General features: G+C 42.6%; 1 non-coding gene across 1 annotated transcript; it reads right to left on the reverse strand.

Annotated features, from left to right (window-relative positions):
• Window positions 1-4412: 4412 nt before the first annotated feature.
• On the reverse strand, window positions 4413-4531 carry LOC143931540 (5S ribosomal RNA). The gene has a single exon (XR_013262886.1). It is a non-coding gene; the product is annotated as a 5S ribosomal RNA (ribosomal RNA).
• Window positions 4532-19047: the final 14516 nt, after the last annotated feature.

Genomic DNA, 19047 nt, shown 5'->3' on the forward strand with positions numbered 1-19047 from the left:
GAATACAGCTAAAAAAAAAATGGAGTTACGTACCGGTAACATCCTTTTCCAGGAGTCTTTCAGGACAGCCACCTTTGAGAGACACTGGCTCCTCCCCTCTTAGGAAACACCGCCTTCATTTTCATGATTTAAGCCTCCTCCTCCCTTCGTTCCTCAGTTCTTCCAGAGTACCTCCGGCCAACTGGGGAGACACAAGAACACGTCAAACAAATAAACTTTTAGTCTTACCTGACGGTCTCATGTGATGAGTTCCCGATGATCTGCAAAAAACCTGGGTGGGAACCGGTGCTGTCCTGAAAGACTCCTGGAAAAGGATGTTACCGGTACGTAACTCCATTTTTCCCCAATCGTCTTTCAGGACAGCCACCTTTGAGAGGATAAGCGAGTACCTTGTCTTAGGGTGGGACCTACTGCTTGCAGCACCTTGTGACCAAAGGGCTTGGTCTTTGGCTGAGAGAAGATCCAATCTATAGCGCTTCACGAACGTAGAAAACTTGAACCACGTTGCGGCTCTACAGATCTGTTCAGGAGACGCACCAGCCCACTTTGTCTGCGGAGTTGCCGCTGTCCTGGCTGAGTGTGCTTTAATTCTAACTGGAGGCTTTAATACCCCAACCACGCAAGTCTGCCCAATGGCTGACCTTAACCATCTGGTTAGCGTACGTCTAAAGGCTTTGGAACCCTTCCTAGCCCTTGGGAGTAACACTAAAAGTAAATCAGACTTCCTGAACTGCAACCAAAATAATGAAGGACACATCTTCTAACGTCCAATAAGATGTGTTCCTGTTCTCTCACTGGTTTTGAATGAAAAATAGGCAGCATAATCTCTCGGACTCTCTGAGGATTAGAGACTACCATTAGGTAAAAAGGCCAGAATGGTCTTAAAAACTGAATGGTCTGGAAAGGGAGTGCCCTAACAGAAAGGGTTTCGAGTTTACTCACTTTCCTTGCCGTAGTGATCGCCACAAAAAAACAGTTTTGAGAGTAATCAACCATAACAAGCCAGATTCCAATTGCTGAAAAGGTTCTTTGTGAGAACCTGTAAAACTAATGAGCGACCCCGACTGGGGAGGGGACGACCAAAGGCTTGGTCTTTACCTACTTCAGGCTCTAAGAACCTTACTATACCAAGGTCTGATATTAAATGCCCTTCCAGGAGTACGCTAAAAGCGAAAACCTGACTCTTCAATGTTTATGGGGCTAAACCTTTATCTGCCCCTGACTGCAGGAACTCTAGAACGGCTACAAGGCTGTGCACGTTGAAGGAGTTCTCTGAGCACCAGCTGTTGAACCGCCTCCATACCTTCAAGAAAATGGTCTGAGTTTCTATTTACCTACAATTCAGAAGAGTGGCTATTAAACAATCTGAGACCCCTTTGCCCTTCAGCAATTCCTTCTCAGTAGCCAAGCTGCAAGAATCCACCTGGGGACCGCAGATTGGACCCTGGGAAAGGAGACACTCTTAGACTGGGAAAACCCGGGGGGGGTTTCACTGACAGGCCCTTCAGAATGGAGAACCACGGCCTCCTGGGCCCAAGAGGTGTGATTAGAAAACAGGTAGTAATCTCCACCTGAAAACTTCCCTGACCTTCTCTCACTGGTTTTGCTGCAGGAATCAGAACGGGAGGGGAGAAAGCATAGCACTTAGAGAAACCCTAACTCTGTGCTTTAGTGTGTCTGCTCCCGACCTCCCCTCTCCCCTGTTCATGGAACAGGAGATGGCTTCCTTTGCGTTTTCCCTTGAGAAAAAAAAAGAGGTCTATCCAAAGAATCCCCCAACTCTGGGTGATCCATTCGAAGAACCTCCTGCTTGAGAACCTGGTTGCTCTGAGGAAATCTAATATCAGAATTTGCTCTCCTTTCAAACAGATCACTGGAAAGACAGGATTTTAATATTCGGCCCATCTGAGGATGGCCTTCGCTAGGACCCATAAGGATTCGCTCCAGGAGTCCCCGTCCTGTCAACGTAAGCCACTGCCAAGGGATTGTTTCCATGACTCTTACATGAAGTCTCCCGAGAACTCTCTGAAAGGTCCTGAGAACCAGATCTACTGTTCTCAACTCCCTCCAATTTGAGGATCTCTTAGATTCCTTCCTCTCCCAGGTACCCTGTACCAAACAGGAGTCTAGGTGTGTACCCCAACCTAAGCCGTTCGTATCGGTTGTAACCACCCTGGATACTGGCAAACTCCATTCTAGGTCTTGTAACAAACGTGCTCCCTTTCCCAAAGGGACCTCTTTACCTGAGTTGGAACCGAAACTAAAAAGTCCCAAGACCCCTGACTGTGGTCCCAAACCTTCAAGATAAATAGTTTGCAGAGGACGGTAACATGACCCCGTCCACTGAACTGCTAGGAGCGTGGCTGTCAGTAAACCCAACCTGCCTGAGTTTTTGACGGCTGCCCTGGAGAAACAACAGTGCTAGGTCTATCTTCTGGATCTTCTCCAAGGAGGGAAGACCTTTTGTTCTGTTGAGCCCAGCACCTACCCCAGGAAGGTGACCCCCTGGTAAGGAATTTAAGTTGGGTTTCTCTAGGTTCAGAGGCCAACCCAGGCTCACCAACAGGTCTTTTGTTACCTGTGGATCCCAAATCGACTGCGCCAGAGAAGGTACAAACAGGAGAAGATCGTCAAGACACACGATCACCGAGACTCCCCTGAGACGCAGGAATGCCAGAACTTCTACCATCACTTTGGTGAAGATACGAGGAGGAAAGGGATAGCCCAAAAGGGAAGTGTTTTGAACTGAAGGTGTAGCACCCCTACAGAAGTTATCACTGCCAGCCTAAGGAAACGCTGGTGGTTCTCTGCGATGGGAATATGCAGGTATGCATCCTTACTATCCATGCCCTGAAAACAGTTTTGGTGGAAGAGGTGCCCTCACCCAGTGACCAAAACCAACGAAAGCCATCTGTAGGTGACTAAGACACACAGACGCTTCAGGTTCAGGATGAGCCTGAACTTTTTCCAAAGGCTTGTGAACCACAAAAAAGTGAGAATAGGAGCCCTTCCTATCTATCCTGCTGGGACCTGTATTACCACTTCCTGTTCCTCTAACTCCTGAAGAGGAAAGAAGGGCACATTTTGGCAGCTCAGTGACAAGGAGTCTCAAACAGGGGGGAGTTCTGAAAACTCCCAACGGTAACCTCTTCTGATGATCCTCATCACAAACTAATTGGAGGTGATCATCTCCCACTGGGGGAGGAAGGCCCCTTTTTATATAATTCTTCTTAAGGGAAACGGCCTTTATCTTATCAGCCGTGTGATCTCGCACTGCTTCAAGACCTGGCCAAAAACAGCAGGTCTCCAGTAAAAAAGGATTACACAGAGCTTTTGCATTGGACGCCTTGACCCCCTGCCATGTCTTCAGCCTTAAGGCCCTCCAGGCAGAGTTGGTCAGAGCCGAAGATCTTGCATACATTCGCCTGGATTGAATCGAAGCAGCGTATGCCAACTCCTTAAGCAGCGTGGGAAAGGAGGATAGAAAGTCTCCTCTGCCGTCATTGCTTCATGCATTAATCTGGCTAAGCCGACACTTCATATTATGAGCCACCCCTGTGGCCGCTATGGCAGGCTTAGATATTTTCTTAAGAGAAAAAACCCATGCATCCTTCAGAAGTGAGTCCATCATTTCAAACCATAGGGTCTGAAAGTATTCCCATGTCCCCGAGGACAGGTCAGAATGCCTGGACATCTGAAGAAAGGTAGCCTCTAACCTGGGAGATTCTATTCCAGACAAGAGCTTCCTCTTCCGCCCAAGAAAAAACCTTTGTTTTAATGCACCAGAAAAGAAAGGTTTTCCTTCGGGACCCCGCCATTTCTGATGGCATCGATCAAGACGTCATGAACCGGGAACACCCGCTTCCCCCAGGCCCTAGTACATCTGATCGTGGGGTGACAATGCCTTCTTTTTCTCTTGTATGCCTAAAGTGGTATGAATAGCTCCCAAGAGCTTATCCACTTCATCCAGGGGGAAGTTTACATCGTGAGGTTCTTTTGGGTTCCCCACCCAAGCCCTTACCATCAGATTCCCTTGAGAGTCTGAGACGGCACTGTCAATTTCTTCCTCAACTTCCTCTCTGGAACCCTCTAGACTCTCCCTTAACTTGCAGGAGGAACATCTATCGGGTTAGGTGGAACACTCTGCTGTGCTGTGCTGGTGAAAGAGTGCTCTGGAGCTGAGGCCACTGGAACTTTCACAGAAGCCGCCAGATATGCACCGTGTTCTGCTGCCTGTTTCCTGATGGCGCTCAAACAGGGACCTGAACCCTGAACCCTTAGGTTAAAGGTCTGACTGAGCTATCCGGTGCTTCAATACACTCTTAACCAAGTGCCCTGAACCAGGGATTCCCCCAAAGAGGCTCTATATGAAGGACGCTCCCTCCTAGAACCAAGGGGAGATTTGCTCATGTCCCCTATGGCACCTGGTATTCCCAGGCGGTCTCCCATCCAGGTACTAACCAGGCCCGACCCTGCTTAGCATCCGAGATCAGACGAGATCGAGCGCATTCAGGGTGATGTGGCCGTAGGCCTCTGAGACATAGAGATAAAAGAGCAGCATAAAATCCTAAAAAAAGAAACACCAGCACTACTTAAGAGGACCACCGGGAGTGCCCTCCCCTAGGATCAATCTCCATCTGGATCCCAGATGCACTACCCTTCCCCCCGACCACCTAGGGGGAAAAAACACCAGTGGAGCTACTGGTTGTAAGGTAAGGGAACCCCTCGCCAGGGCTTTTACCTTTGAGTGGCTGGTGCCGTTACTCCTGGAGCTCCTGAAGCCACTGCTTCGGACATTCTCCTGTTGAGGAAGAGTGGTACGAACGTGCCTCCAAAGCTACCTGTGCAACTTAGAAGAGAGGCTGCACCAGCCGAACGCTTGGTCCTCCTTCCGTCCGCGTCCGGAACCGGAAGACGCGGGTTCAACGAAGACGTCCGCCCCCACCAGAACTGACGTCGCCCGTCATCTGGTCCAGCCTCCAGCTCCAAGCCGACTGCAAACACAGGGGGACCTAGGACGTCCTGTTGCAGCGCCCCACTGGGCGAAAACGAATGGATGGACCTCCCTAAAACTTCCTGCTTTCCCCAAGCGAAGATTAGAGTGCGTGTAAAAAAGGTCAGTACAAGAGTTCAGCTCCCCAGCCGACCGGACTGCCTATCCCGTTGAAGCACCCTCCTGCGGGCGAACGAAGGGATGAACCTCTAAAGACTTCCTGCTTTCCCCAAGCGAAGTTTAGAGTGTATGGACAGTACAAAAATTCAGCCTACCAGCTGGCCGGACTGCCGAAAGTAGACCGATAGACGATCGGACTGCCGAGTGGGGCAAGAGCTCCGCTCGGATAGCTTCAGTCTCTCCAACTGATTCAGCTAAGGTTCCTTAGCGGTGTCTCCCCACCGGAGGAAACACCATAACTGAGGAACGAAGGGAGGAGGAGGCTTAAATCATGAAAATGAAGGCGGTGTTTCCTAAGAGGGGAGGAGCCAGTGTCTCTCAAAGGTGGCTGTCCTGAAAGACGATTGGGGAAAAATGAAAATGTCCTTTGTTTCCAGTAGCAATAATCAAATGGCTTCAATAGATGTTTTTTGTCACGCCCAGTATGTGGTATCTCTCTTCCAGTGCCTGTATGGCCTGCAATATGTCATATTCATACATTCTCATCATAATAAGGATTCTAGATCTGAAGATCTTGCAACTTCCTGATTAAATCCAGCAAAGGCGCGATCAAAAGGCTAATCATCGGAGGATTTGTGAGTCTGTTCCGGAGGGCAAGACTCACAGAGTGGGAAGGAGGATACACAGCTAGGGGAGTCCTCCCAGGAAGGGCAGGAGATCAGGCCCTACCTGGTTAGAGTCCGCCTACCAGAGTGTTAGACCAAATTAGTCCCCGAATTGCACAGGACGAATCTGATAGTTATGTGGAAAAAGACTGGTGCCCACTAGGAAAAGATCAAAAGTCCAAAGGAAGTAATCTTAATCACAAGGATATGAGTAATTCCAATCAGAAATGGTCTTAGATTACTAGTACTAGAAATGTTTATTCATATCTAGACAAGAATTGCAGATGATAGAATGCTTGTCTTTGTATGAACTGTAAAAATCCAGGCAATTAATTCATTTCGGGGAGGGTCTCCTAATATTTTTTTTATAATTTGCATACCAGAAAAAAGGCATTATTGTGGACATAAAAGTCAATACTGTGAGCAACTCTCAGAACTGCTGAAGGGCACTGAACAGTAAGGTCATTACTACAGAGGGGAAGACTAGAGAGTAATCCTTACATACCTCATAGGTCAGGAAGCCTTTCAGGAGAGGGATTAGGCTGAGGAGGATCACAGAGGGGCGCGGTCATCTATGAAGAAAATTATATAGTAAGGAAAGTTAGATTGAGTAGGATACCATTACCAAAGATCATCAGGCATTCCATGGTGTGAGGAACCCACACAAACCTGGAAAGGTGCACAATTGGTTGTAGTCATTCCAGAAAGGTAATAAAGGTCAGCTAAAGGAGGTACTTAAATGATAGGTCTAGAGTGTTAACTACAAGGAAAACCTCAGCATCCAAGCTGCAAGAAAGTAAATTACAGGACAGAGTAGGATGTAAAAAAGGGGTGCAAGCATGGGGTACACCTTCATACAGAAGACCGCATAGATCAGACAAAGAGCAACTGGCTTCAGGAACTGTGTTTTGAGTGGGATTTGATCTTTGGGACTCTGATCACTAAAATGAGTTACTATTGACGTAGTAGATAAAGTTTGGTTACCTCTGCTCCATCCACAGATCTTATGCATTGAAGTAGGAGTATAATGAGACCACTAATTGTGTCCAGATTGATATTGTCAAGTTTAAAGAGACACCTTCCTTTAAAGGGCAAGTGAATCAGACATTCTTTAAGCGTATCCTCAGCATATGAGGCATGTAGCCAAACTGCCCTATGCATGTAAACAAACATAGCACCCTATGCACAATGCAAGCTTAGATTCTTGTAAAAGGCCAGACAGTAAGTTGACAGTAACAATTCTGAATCTGAATCGGAGATAGCATTAGGGGTCTCAAATAGAGGCTTGAAACCCAGTAGGGTCAGAATTAGATTCTGCCATAGATGGTCCTGGAGAGTCACTAGATCCTCTGTGAGCAGATTGAGCCATTGACAAAAAAATACAAAGTGAATATAAGGGATCTCATGGGAACAGGAAACGTCTAAGTCTTCCATGGCTAAGCTATAGCAGACTCTGATAAGGCCAGCCCAACAGTAATCGAGATTACAGGATCTAGGTTACAGGTATGTGTTTTTTTTCAGAGATACAAAGTAATTATCCCTAGAAGCAGTAAGAGAATGTGGTCATCCATTGCATCAATACTGTCCTCTGTGTGTTTCTGAAAAGACATGTAGCAAAAAACTGAAATGAGGCAAGGCCTTGCTTACTCACAAACCCAAAAAGCAAGTGCTGATGAAGGGTGTATGCAGTTGGAGGTGACCAAGTCATTTAAGGCAAGTAGTGGAACTAGACTAGATATGATTGTGGGAAAAGATGCATGAAACATGAGCATGTCCAACACTCCACCTAAGAGATGACATCAGCACTCATTTCCTTCAGGCCTTAACTATTGCCATGTTAAAATGGTAGTGGGAATTTTAAATTGCCACACAAAGAGAACAGATGTGATGTAGCTTCCAATGATTCTGGTGAAACTGTTATTAGCAGGGATAAGCAAGGTTAAATCACTCTTGAGCCTCAGATAGAAGTAAAGATACAATAGGAGTGCTAATCTGTCTCTACTCTGTATCTAAAAAAATAAATAAATGTTTTGGCTTGATATACACATTTTTATTCAATGGCAAATTGATTTAACCACATAAGCAGCACTAGCCTCACCATTCCTAAATAGTTTTTTTCCACCTGACTGAAATGTTCTTTACCTATTAGCAAATCTATTTACAGAAACAGGTGCACATTGCCCTTTGAAACTGTCATGTGGTTCATTTGTTTGAAAATGTCTACTTTCTTTTGTCAAAGTTGCTTGTAAGGCAACATTACTACTTACAAAAAATGGGGAAGGCTGTTTTAATGACAGCACTATAGAAACATATGACAAGGACTTGGATAAAATCACGGATTTTATTCAGGTTAGTGAAATGTAATTTAGCCATTGAATTAGCATGGTGGCTAAGCTACTAGTATTTTTATAGGGAGAGGTCAGCAATGAAAGTCTATTTACTTTACTCTGTACTTTTCCTTCTAGTTTCCACCTTTTTGGACAAACACTTCACCTCAATACGACAAATCTCAGTATTTATAAACTGTTCATTCTAGCATAACTTATTGGTTGCACAGTTTCTCAGAACTGGACCTCGCTTGGCATATGTTGTTATGAATATATTAATATGGCACAACAATTCAACATTGCTTTGAGAAGAACATTGCATTTTTTATATCACAAATTTTATATTAACCCCTTGTTTTGACAGTCCAACATACAACAGTCCTGAGAGATATTTTTAAGTTCCGATATGCTGTTTTGAAATTAAATATGACAATACTGTTACTTTAATTCTGGGCCACTTCTATCCTGAATGACTGGACTGTCACTTAACATCTTGGGTCCCAGGGGAGTCCTCTGCCTCCAGTTTTGTGCAGGGCATTTTTTTATCATGTTGGTTGGGTTGGGGTTTAAGTTCATACTTAGGTGTAGATTGAAACCCAGTTTAAAGGCCCGTACACACAATCTGACTTTTTGAAAACAAACATGCAAATTAGCCGTTTTGGAGCAACATCCAACTGTGTGTACGCTCCATCGGACAAACTTTTTCTGTTTCCATCTGACTTTTATTGGCTGTGCGAATGGACAAAATTTTTGACAACATAAGTCCAATGGTGCAAAGTCCGATCGTGTGTACAGAAAACCATCAGACTTTACAATCACGCATGCTCAGAACCAATGCAAAAGATCAAACAATACAGAAGTTGACCAAAGGTGGCACTGGAGTAATTAAACATCCTCTTTTGAAGTGTCGTCAGTACGTTGAAACGTCACTACGTTCGTGTTTGTTGCCTAAAAAGTCAGATTGTGTGTATGCAATACAAACTTACGGCAAACGCCCTTTGTACAAAAGTCCACAGGAAAAATTGAACCAAGTCCGATCGTGTATGGGGCTTTAGTCAGATGTAAAGTCAATTATCTGAATTAGTAAAGCCTATATTTTTATGCCCTATTGCTGTGGGACATGTACAGTATTTAAGTTTCAGTACCAGTAAAAACTCTTGAGCCTCAGGCAACAGGCTGTGAAAAAGAATTGCCAATCTCTGTGTGATCCAACATGTGCCCTCTACTGAGTTCTGCAGTCTGCAAAGCTCACAATCCCCAGTAATTGGAGAGCTCTAGCTGTGACTCTGTGAAATGAGCAAGAATGTTTTACATAAAGAGCAATAGTCCTTTTCTGTAGCCTGTTACATTTGATTCATGAGTTTATGCTAGAACTCAAATATAAGTAATGCCACATAATAGTAAGACTTGCAAATATGTGTTTTACTGCACCATCAATTTTGGAAATCCATTTTACTTAACTACAATTGGTCTTTAAGCCAAGGGTTATGGCTAGTTTAATGCTAGAGCTACGAATAGAGTCAAATAAATACAGATTACAGTTTATAAAATTTTTTAAATACATGATTTTTTTTTTAATGATTACTGTAAACATGAGGAAGAGCAAGGGCAGGAACTCACATTGAATGTTGATTCATTATCCTGTGAGCAGGTTGCATGTGAGAAGATGACATAAGAAGGGTAGTGGGGCGGCCACCATGTCCTTAATGTTTCCCTCCTCATTGGGCACCAAGCAATGGTCACATGAGAGGCTTACCCAGGGGTGGATTCTTCTGGGCTATGCTAGGCACCTGTAGCAAAATCACTTTACTAAACATGAGGTACCTTTACTCTTGTGCCATTTTAATCAATTCCCTGGAACAAGGCTAAAGCTGCCATGGAGGAATACTCAACCTTAAGGCAGGCCTCTACTTTTGGAGATGAACATACACCATATACACTTGCACTGTAACTGTTCTCCAATTAGCTCTTGGGTCCTCGTGACAATGTACACCTTCTCTTTAACTTACATTTAGGAGGGACATGCTGAGGCTTGTCTACATCCACCTGTCCACCATATCACTGCTACTTCACTCCCAGTAATGGTCCCGCCATGCACATAGTGCAGACTCCTTATGTGCACTTAACTCAACTCTTTTATAACCAGGCACATGCTCAGGGCCTCTGCAGCATGAGTCTGCTCCCATTGCTATAGGAGATGGGCCACTTATAGAAAGAATGCAAACATCAACTTCCTCCTGCAAGAAGCTATCTTTCCTAAATCACGCACACATTTAATGACAGGCTGCCTGCAGATTCTGTTACCTTAGGTAACCCTTGCGTCTCCATAATACTCTTGTATCAATGTCTCCATATCCCAAAGTACCTTAGTGACCTAAACTATGGAATGATGTCAGTTACACCTTTTAGCTACTTCAGACCAGACGGGAACAAGGTTTAAAAAAATTTACTTGAAAAAGTGCAAAACACATTACAAAGTCCAACATGCGGAAACATTATTTCTTCATACATCCCTCACCCTGGAATAACTGCAAAGGTAGAGTCCATCAATGGGCTACTCCGGCAGCTTGTGTCTGAGTTCTGATGACTTTTACATCTAGGCAGTAGCAAGCGACATTCTTTGTGCATCACTAGTGCTGTTCTCCTACTCTTTCCCTTACAGGCACTGGGCCCCAGGTCTCTTAAGGAAACTCAGCTAAGGGGCTCTCTTCCCTCCTGATCTCTCAAGCTCCAGACCAAGGTTTATCCTGGAAAGGCAAGGTCCAGACCAAATTCAATATTGTGGCTTCTGACCGGAGGGGATGGCAAATCTTCCCAGGAAGGGTATTTATTGCCTATTGATCTTTAAAAAGCATTTGATACCGTTTCCTGGCTTTACTTGTCCAGATGTTAAGTTAATTGGGTTTTAGACCTCTTTTCCAGGGGTATTCTGCCCTGCAAGCTCAGGTGCAGCTACAATATAATTTCTGTTGGCCGTTTTTTATTGTTCGAGGTGCTAGACAGGGCTGCCCCTTTTCCCGATAATCTTTGCAATTGGGATAGAGACATTGACAGTGGCCATCCAGACTAACTCAGACACAAACAGGGTGCGCTATGGATTGCAGGAACACAAGTGTGCTTTCTTTGCAGACAACCTGCTTCTTTTTGTAACATCTCCGTTGACCTGCATGCCTAACATTTTATGATTGCTTCTGGAGTTTGGGACAGTATCGAGGCTAAAGATGAATGTTGATGGCCGTAAACATTATTGTTCCCTGTGTGCTGCTTGCTAGCTTCAAAGGCCATTTTCCTTTTATCTAGAGACCAATATACCATACTTGGGTATGCAGCCTACTGCTAATATTGACTTGCTTTATAGATTTTACTATATATCCCTATTTAAGAAAGGATCCATACTATTAAAATTACCCTACATCCCAGACCTCTTTTTTTCACTCCTCCCCATTGTTGTACCTGTTCGATTTTAGTCAATATTCAATCCAAAGTGATGCGATATGTGTGGGGACAGAAGGGACATCGATTCTCTAAACAGATACTGTTCTAACCTAAAACGAGAGGGGTATTGGGTCTGCCTACTCTTCAACTGTACTACAAGGCTTCACAGTTAGAACAGCTCTCGGTGGTATACTCCTGCTTTGCTAAGCCGGACTGGGTGCACTTACTCTTTTACATTGGTTTGCATTGTGGGACAGGCTAAGACATAAACCTGCTTTAGTCTCTTCATTTTGCCTCATAGCACATATTTTTAATAAACCGCTTTTCCCACCAGGACAGGATATTAAGGCATTTCAGTGGTGGCTCAATAAGGGGATTTACAGAACTGGGCACTATTTTAAGCATAAGAGACCTTTTACGATTTTGTGAAGAAACACTTGAAATGCTTCCCACAGAGTACATAGCATTACCCTGTATGAGAAATGATTTACGTAGGACCCGCCTTGCTCTGAAGAAACCAACGGCTATTGGTTGGTGAAACGCGTCAGTACATCACAGCAGCACGTCACAGTGGGACCGCACGCTGCTTGACTTGTAGTGTTTCCATGTAGTCTAAACAACAGATGGTTCGCATTCTCACTGGAGGACGATACGACAACCCGCATGGACTCAGCTTCACAGCACAAAAATTTCTTTCCTGTTTGTAAACAGGCATCCGGCGACATGAACAGCACGGGAAGCAGCTTTAGTTTTGGAAGTGGCAAGGGGTAGAGGAATGTGTCTGAAGGACGAACGTTTGACACAGTGGAGGTGGTGAGAGTATCAATTTTCCTCCAGACATTGTTTCATATTGATAATGTTCTCTCCGCTCTAAGTACTCCCTCGATTACGAACTGTTCACATACTAGTGGTGATGCCATTTACTTATATGCACCTTATCTAATGTACAGGAATATTTTATAACAAGCTGTTGTTTGATTACCTCCTTTTGCTTGACCATCAACCAAGTGATGTATATTTAAACATCATACTAGTAAAGACTCTGCTGAAGTGAGGATGTACTCAGCCCCATGATTAGCACTCAATCATCTACTCACCCACCCAGTACACCAGGTGTATGACCTTTACTGATTGACTGGACTTACTGGGAATTGTTCCTTTGGACATTATACTATCAATTCAGTATTAGACGTCTGTTGATGGTGACTGTGGTGTGAATGTGATGTGTGCAGCCACGGCCTTGTTTGTTTTTAATATTGTTTTGTCAATGTTGTCATAGTTCTAAGGAGTCTGTGCTCTTTACACATATTTAAACCCGCTTTCCTCGGTGTCTCATTAAAGTAGTTGGTAATTTTTGTAATACATTTTTTTTGCATTTACTATAGTGTTCTTTGGTGACCTCCTTTGGAGATCTTTAGTCTCCTGTTTTTTCTCTATGCCCATGGGGTCACCTGAACTACATCCTACTTTATGATGTGGATGGAAGTACTTTCATTACTCTTGAATTTAAATGTTTATTAATTAAGCAATCTTTGTTATTTTGTCGTATGCTCTTTGGGACAATTGTCCCTTTCTTGCCTTTGTGATCCCTCCACTGCTTACTAATTTCTACTCGTTACGGAAAGGTGGTTTACCATAGACTCAACTTATTCATTGCAATATGGCTTATATGATTGACGAAAATCTTGATAATGAAATTGAGACAGCATTTTCAGTAAGTGGAGAGAACCATGATAATGAGAGAGAACCAGTTCGGAAACTTTTTAAAAATCATAAGAAAATAATGATTACATTTCTGAATAGAAAATGGGATATTTCTTCCCTTAAATCACATATATCTAATATTATTATTCCTAGAGGGCTGAGAGAGAGAGTGGTCCCAGCCGAGCACCTACATACCACTAGATTTTTAAAGGTATAGAAAGAGCAATGTCTGAATAGAAGTATAACACTGATGAGACTTATAGTGGCAGAAGAGGAAATACAATTGCAGGAGATTCGTAATGAATTGGAAGCTAGTGCAAAAACTCTGGAACCCCTAAAAAATGATCCAGAATTTATTAAAAACAATGAGTTTATTAAAAAGGAAGTAGAAAGAATCCAAAAGAATCTAAAATATGCTAAACAGGAGAAATTTAGACAGAACGTTATTGATTGGGAAAGCGGAGATATTTTTAATACCTACCATACCAAAAACGAACAGGTCCTCATCTAGAAAATCTAGACAGTCAAAATGCTCCCATAAGAATAGAACTGGATCCTCTTCAGATAGGGACCCTGATAACTATAATTTATTAAAATAGGTCACTTTTTTAGAGGAGCTGAAGGGCAAGGTATCTGCGGAGGATGCGATACAAAAGGTGGACAAGAGATCAGCAAAGGAGGTGGGAAACATAAAAGGAAGAGGCTCAGACAGGGAATCAGGTCAGAATTGAAGAAGTGGGAGACTAAGGAGCCAGAGGAAGCGACGGTTGGTGCGGTTGATGCCTCCTACTGATTTTACTAGTGTCAATTTATCTGAATTTCAGCTTAATGACAACCATATTAAACTTCTCAAAAAGGGACTCTCCTTCTCTCCCACTTCCCCAATGAATGAGTTTGAGGTCTTCAAGGACATCAGCCTTTTTCTAAGGAAGATACTTTATAGACATTGGCACTCTAGAAATGCAAATAGTGAACAAACCTTAGAAACAAACTTGGATAAGGATGAAAAAGGGGCTATTGATAATCTTTTATCGTTACTAGATGAAAATGAAGATAGTGACCTTGAAGATGACACCAGTCATCCATTGAGAAGAAAAAATCTAACATTAGGATTAGGTCTACTAAAATGCCATCTTTAACTAAACACAAATGGTTACAGGTCTTTTTGGACCAAATTAAACAAGATCTCGGCAGGGTAAATTGGAATTGGATTGGACCCAATAATCTATCTAGCTCTGAGAAGAAAGCTTTGCATGAAGTTGAAAAAGCTCCGGCCTGGTGATAAAAAGGTGTGACAAGGGTGGAAACGTGTCCCTTTTAAGTGAAAAATATATGAGGAGGAAAAACTAAGATTGCTTGGTGACAAATCTACCTATCAGAAACTCGCCGGGACCCCATTTCCATCCTTGATAGACACTCTAAACACAAAACTAAAGCTACCTATGGAAACAGGTCTCTTTACCAAGAAGGAATATTTGTTCCTAAGAGTTGAAGACATGAATATTCCCACCTTCTACATAATACAGAAGCTGCACAAGTCCTTAACACGCCCAGACCGATCGTTCCGGCCATAAAAGGACCTTTGGAAAAGGTTGGTATATTTTTCGATTCCATGATTAAGGAACGTGTGACTTCTTTGCCCTCCTATGCCAGTAATAGTAGAGATGTGCTTTTTTAAACTTTCATCATTTTCTTTTCCTGAAGGTGCCCTCTTGGTGGGGATCAACATGGAAAGTTTATACACGTTGATCCCTCAACAATAGGGCATTGCGGCTACTGAATTTTTTTCTGGATCACCATTACCCTATGTTGGGTGCTCATAATGAATTTATTGTTGAGTTATTGGAATTTATGCTGAATAACAATTACTTCCAATTCATGGGGAAATGCTACCAACAAGTGAGAGGCAATAGCATGGGGGCACCATAGGCTCCATCCTATGCAGGCATCTGGGAGGAGGAGGTTGTTTATAAGTCCTCAATGTACCTCGGCCACTGTCTACTGTGGCTGAGGTACATTGATGACGTCCTCATGGTGTGGGCAGGGTCATCTGAACAACTTGTGGACTTTATGTACCAACTGAATGTAAATGAAAGGAATATTCATTTGACCTATACATACCATGCTCAGACACTTTCTTTCCTGGATCTGCAGCGAAGTAGATATCTAGATGGAATTGTCACCAGTACATTTCATAAAGGAAACACCTCCTCCTAGCCCAGAGTCATCATCCCAGGTCCCTCATTAATGGTATACCCACAGGACAGTTTCTACAAACCACTAGTAAAGACTGCTGAAGTGAGGATGTACTCACCCCCATGATTAACACTCAATCATCTACTCACCCACCCAGTAAACCAGGTGTATGACCTTTACTGTTTGACTGGACTTACTGGGAATTGTTCCTTTGGACATTATACTATCAATTCAGTATTAGACGTCTGTTGATGGTGACTGTGATGTGAATGTGATGTGTGCAGCCACGGCCTCGTTTGTTTTTAATATTGTTTTGAAAACGTTGTCATATTTTTAATGAGTCTGTGCTCTTTACACATATGTAAACCCCTTTCCATGATGTCTCATTAAAGTAGTTGATAATTTTTGTAATTAATAAAATCAATTTTTTGCATTTACTATAGTGTTCTTTGGTGACCTTCTTTGGAGATCTTTAGTCTCCTGTTTTTTTTTCTTTATGCCCATAGGGTTACTGAACTACATCCTACTTTATGGTGTGGATGGAAGTACTTGCCTTACTCTTTAATTTAAATATTTATTCATTTTCAAGGTTGATCCAGGCAATCTTTGTTATTTTGTACATAGGACTCTGGTCAGCGGGGAGGGCATATCTCTTATTTACTAGACATGTGCATTTCGTTTCATTCCGAATCAAAATTTGGACGAATTTTCATTATACGGACATTCTGATGCATCCGAATTACCATGCTAACGAATTCGAACGAAATTTTAATCAAATTCGAAAAATGACACTTTGCGACCCGACTTTGGGGCCATGTATCTCGGGGCCACTTATAGCTAGGAACCCCAAATGGTATGCCAACACAGTAGAACTAGCACTACAACATATCCAAATTTGGGGTTGCTAGCTATAAGTGGCCCCGAGATACGTAGTCCCAAAGTCGGGTCGCAAAATGTCATTCTCTTCTGCAGAAAAGTAATATAAATGAAATAAGATGTGTGTGTTTTTTTGCACTGGTACACTGCAAGTATGAGAAGCTGATGTGACAGGTGTATGTAAGTAACTAATCATCTTCCAAAATTTCTAATTCAAATAGAAAAGATTAGAAAAAAATATAATTTAATAGAATAAAATAGAAAGAATATACAACCATCTTCTGAAATTCAAATTTCAAATAGAACAAATTTGAATTTCGAATAGTATGAATTCAAAATTTTTAATTAATTAATTTTGAATTTGGATAGAAAAGATTATAATAAAATAGAAAATACACTAGAAAAATGATAGAACAGAGCAGAATAGAATATATTATATTTTATTCTGTTCTATTGTTTTTCTAGTCTATTCTTTTATAGTTTATTAAAATCTTTTCTAATAAAATCAAAATCATTATATACTAAATTTGACATCTTAATTTATATTTATGGTATCAATGAAGTTGTCAGCATGCCTGATTGAAGAAGTCACAGATGTCGATCGCAAGGCAAGCGCATATGCTATATGTCATTGTCCACTTGCCAAAAGTTGTGTATTGTATTTGTCCACTTGCCACGTCACCTGCCACAAGTTGTGTATTGTCCACTTGCCACGACACCTGCCAGGAGTGCCACGTGGCCTGACACGAGTGCCATGTGACCGGCCACGAGTTCCATGTGACCAAGTTGTGGATTGTCCACTTGCCACGTCACCTGCCACCAAGCGACCCCAGATATGGCCAATATGAAAGTACTTTTCTGCAGCAGAGAATGACATTTTGCGACCCAAATTTGGGGCCACATATCTTGGGTCACTTATAGCTAGAAACCCCAAATTTGGTATGTAAACACAATACAACTAGCACAACAGCATATACAAATTTGGGGTTTCTAGCACCAAGTCACCCCGAGATACGTCGCCCCAAAGTCGGGTCACAGAATGTCAAGCACTTTTGTGCAGCAGAGAATTACATTTTGCGACCCGAATTTGGGGCCACATATCTCAGGGTCACTTATAGCAAGAAACACCAAATTTGGTATGCAAACACAATAGAACTAGCACTACCACATATCCAATTTGAGGTTTCTAGCACCAAGTGACCCCGAGATACATGGCCCTAAAGTCGGGTCGCAAAATATTTTCGAATCCGGTTGAAATAGTTTAGAATACGGTTGAAATATTTTCGAATGTGACCGATTTTTCGGATTCGGCAGAAAACTAAACGAAATACGAAAACGAATTTAAGGAATTTAACGCATATAACTAAACGAAATTAATTAACGAATTAAAACGAAACAAAACAAATTTTTTCCTTTTGCACATGTCTATTATTTACTGGCTGCTTCTGGGCATTCCTTCCAAATTTTCTTATATGCTAAACTAGGAGAGGTATCTCTCAGAGGATAAGGATCTTGAACTATAGCATAAATGTTTTCTTAGATCGTTAAAATTTTTTCCTACTGGTATGTAGTTTAGACTAGCAAGAATGTATCCCTCCGCCTCTCCATTATGTTTTTGAATGTGTAATCTGTTAGGATCTATGTACCATGTATGGTGGGCGTGTCCTTAGTAGTTTTTGAAATGGCATCTTTGCTTTGCTGCGTGGGAGAACAGGTGTGTCAGTTCCACAGACACCTTAAATTGGCCTTCTTAATATTCCAGTTAAGCGTATACGCAACAGTTTGCAATGCTTGATCTTTTGACAATAGTCATCTTGCTGGGGGCCTAAATGACTATTGGCAAATCATTGAAAAAACCCTCTGTTTCACTTGCACAAGCAAATAAATAAATGATGTGGATCTTGCTACATGAATACCTTGCAAGTGTCCTCCAGGATACCGTTAAGAAATTTGAAAAGACCTAGGAACTATGGGCTAGATCAATATATTTGGGTCAAGTCTTCTTTCAAAGTCTGCCAAATTTTTGGGAAGAAAAAGTCAGCCTGAGCCCCCACATGGTCGAATTGTCCGAACTAAGTCCGCCGGATAGTCCAATCGTGTGTACATGGCCTAACAAGAAACCAAAGGATCCCCTTTGGGACACTACTGGGGGCAATGGCAGCAGTCAGAGTGAGGGTAAGAACGTCTGAAAGTCATTGTTCCCATGAATTCCCATAGGAAGGCATAGGTGTACAACGTTTCACTGCCTGCCCTACTGGATAATGAAGGCACTGAAGAGAATAGGCACATTAATTATTAACTGATGCATTATGCAGGTGATGTTCCTGGCGATCTAGCCAAGACCTGGCTGCTGACGTGGTATTGAAGATCTGACATTATTTCCAACAACTAACTGGAGTTTGGCTGGGTACAGTACAGCATATGATAGTTGAAGGATGCATCCTGGTATTTTGCCCTCTGATTCTGGACTTCAACAGTGTAATCAGGGGAAAATTATATTTTGGCACTTCAGAATAAATGGACAGGGAGGACTACGCAGAGGTAATGATCTGGTGGGGATCCAAAGGGTGCTTTCCACAGATTCCTCTGCAGCCAGTTTTCAATTAATTAAGCATGTTGTTTGCCCTTGTTCAGGCAGCCCCATAATAAGGACGGATGTTATTTCTGCACTGTCTGTTCTCCATATCATCCAGCCTATTCTTATGGTGTATGGCTTTGAACTGGCAGCCTG

This window comes from Lithobates pipiens, unplaced genomic scaffold, assembly GCF_037356315.1.
Source record: "Lithobates pipiens isolate NorthernLeopardFrog02 unplaced genomic scaffold, aLitPip1_a1.2 Scaffold_25, whole genome shotgun sequence".
NCBI lineage: Eukaryota > Metazoa > Chordata > Amphibia > Anura > Ranidae > Lithobates > Lithobates pipiens.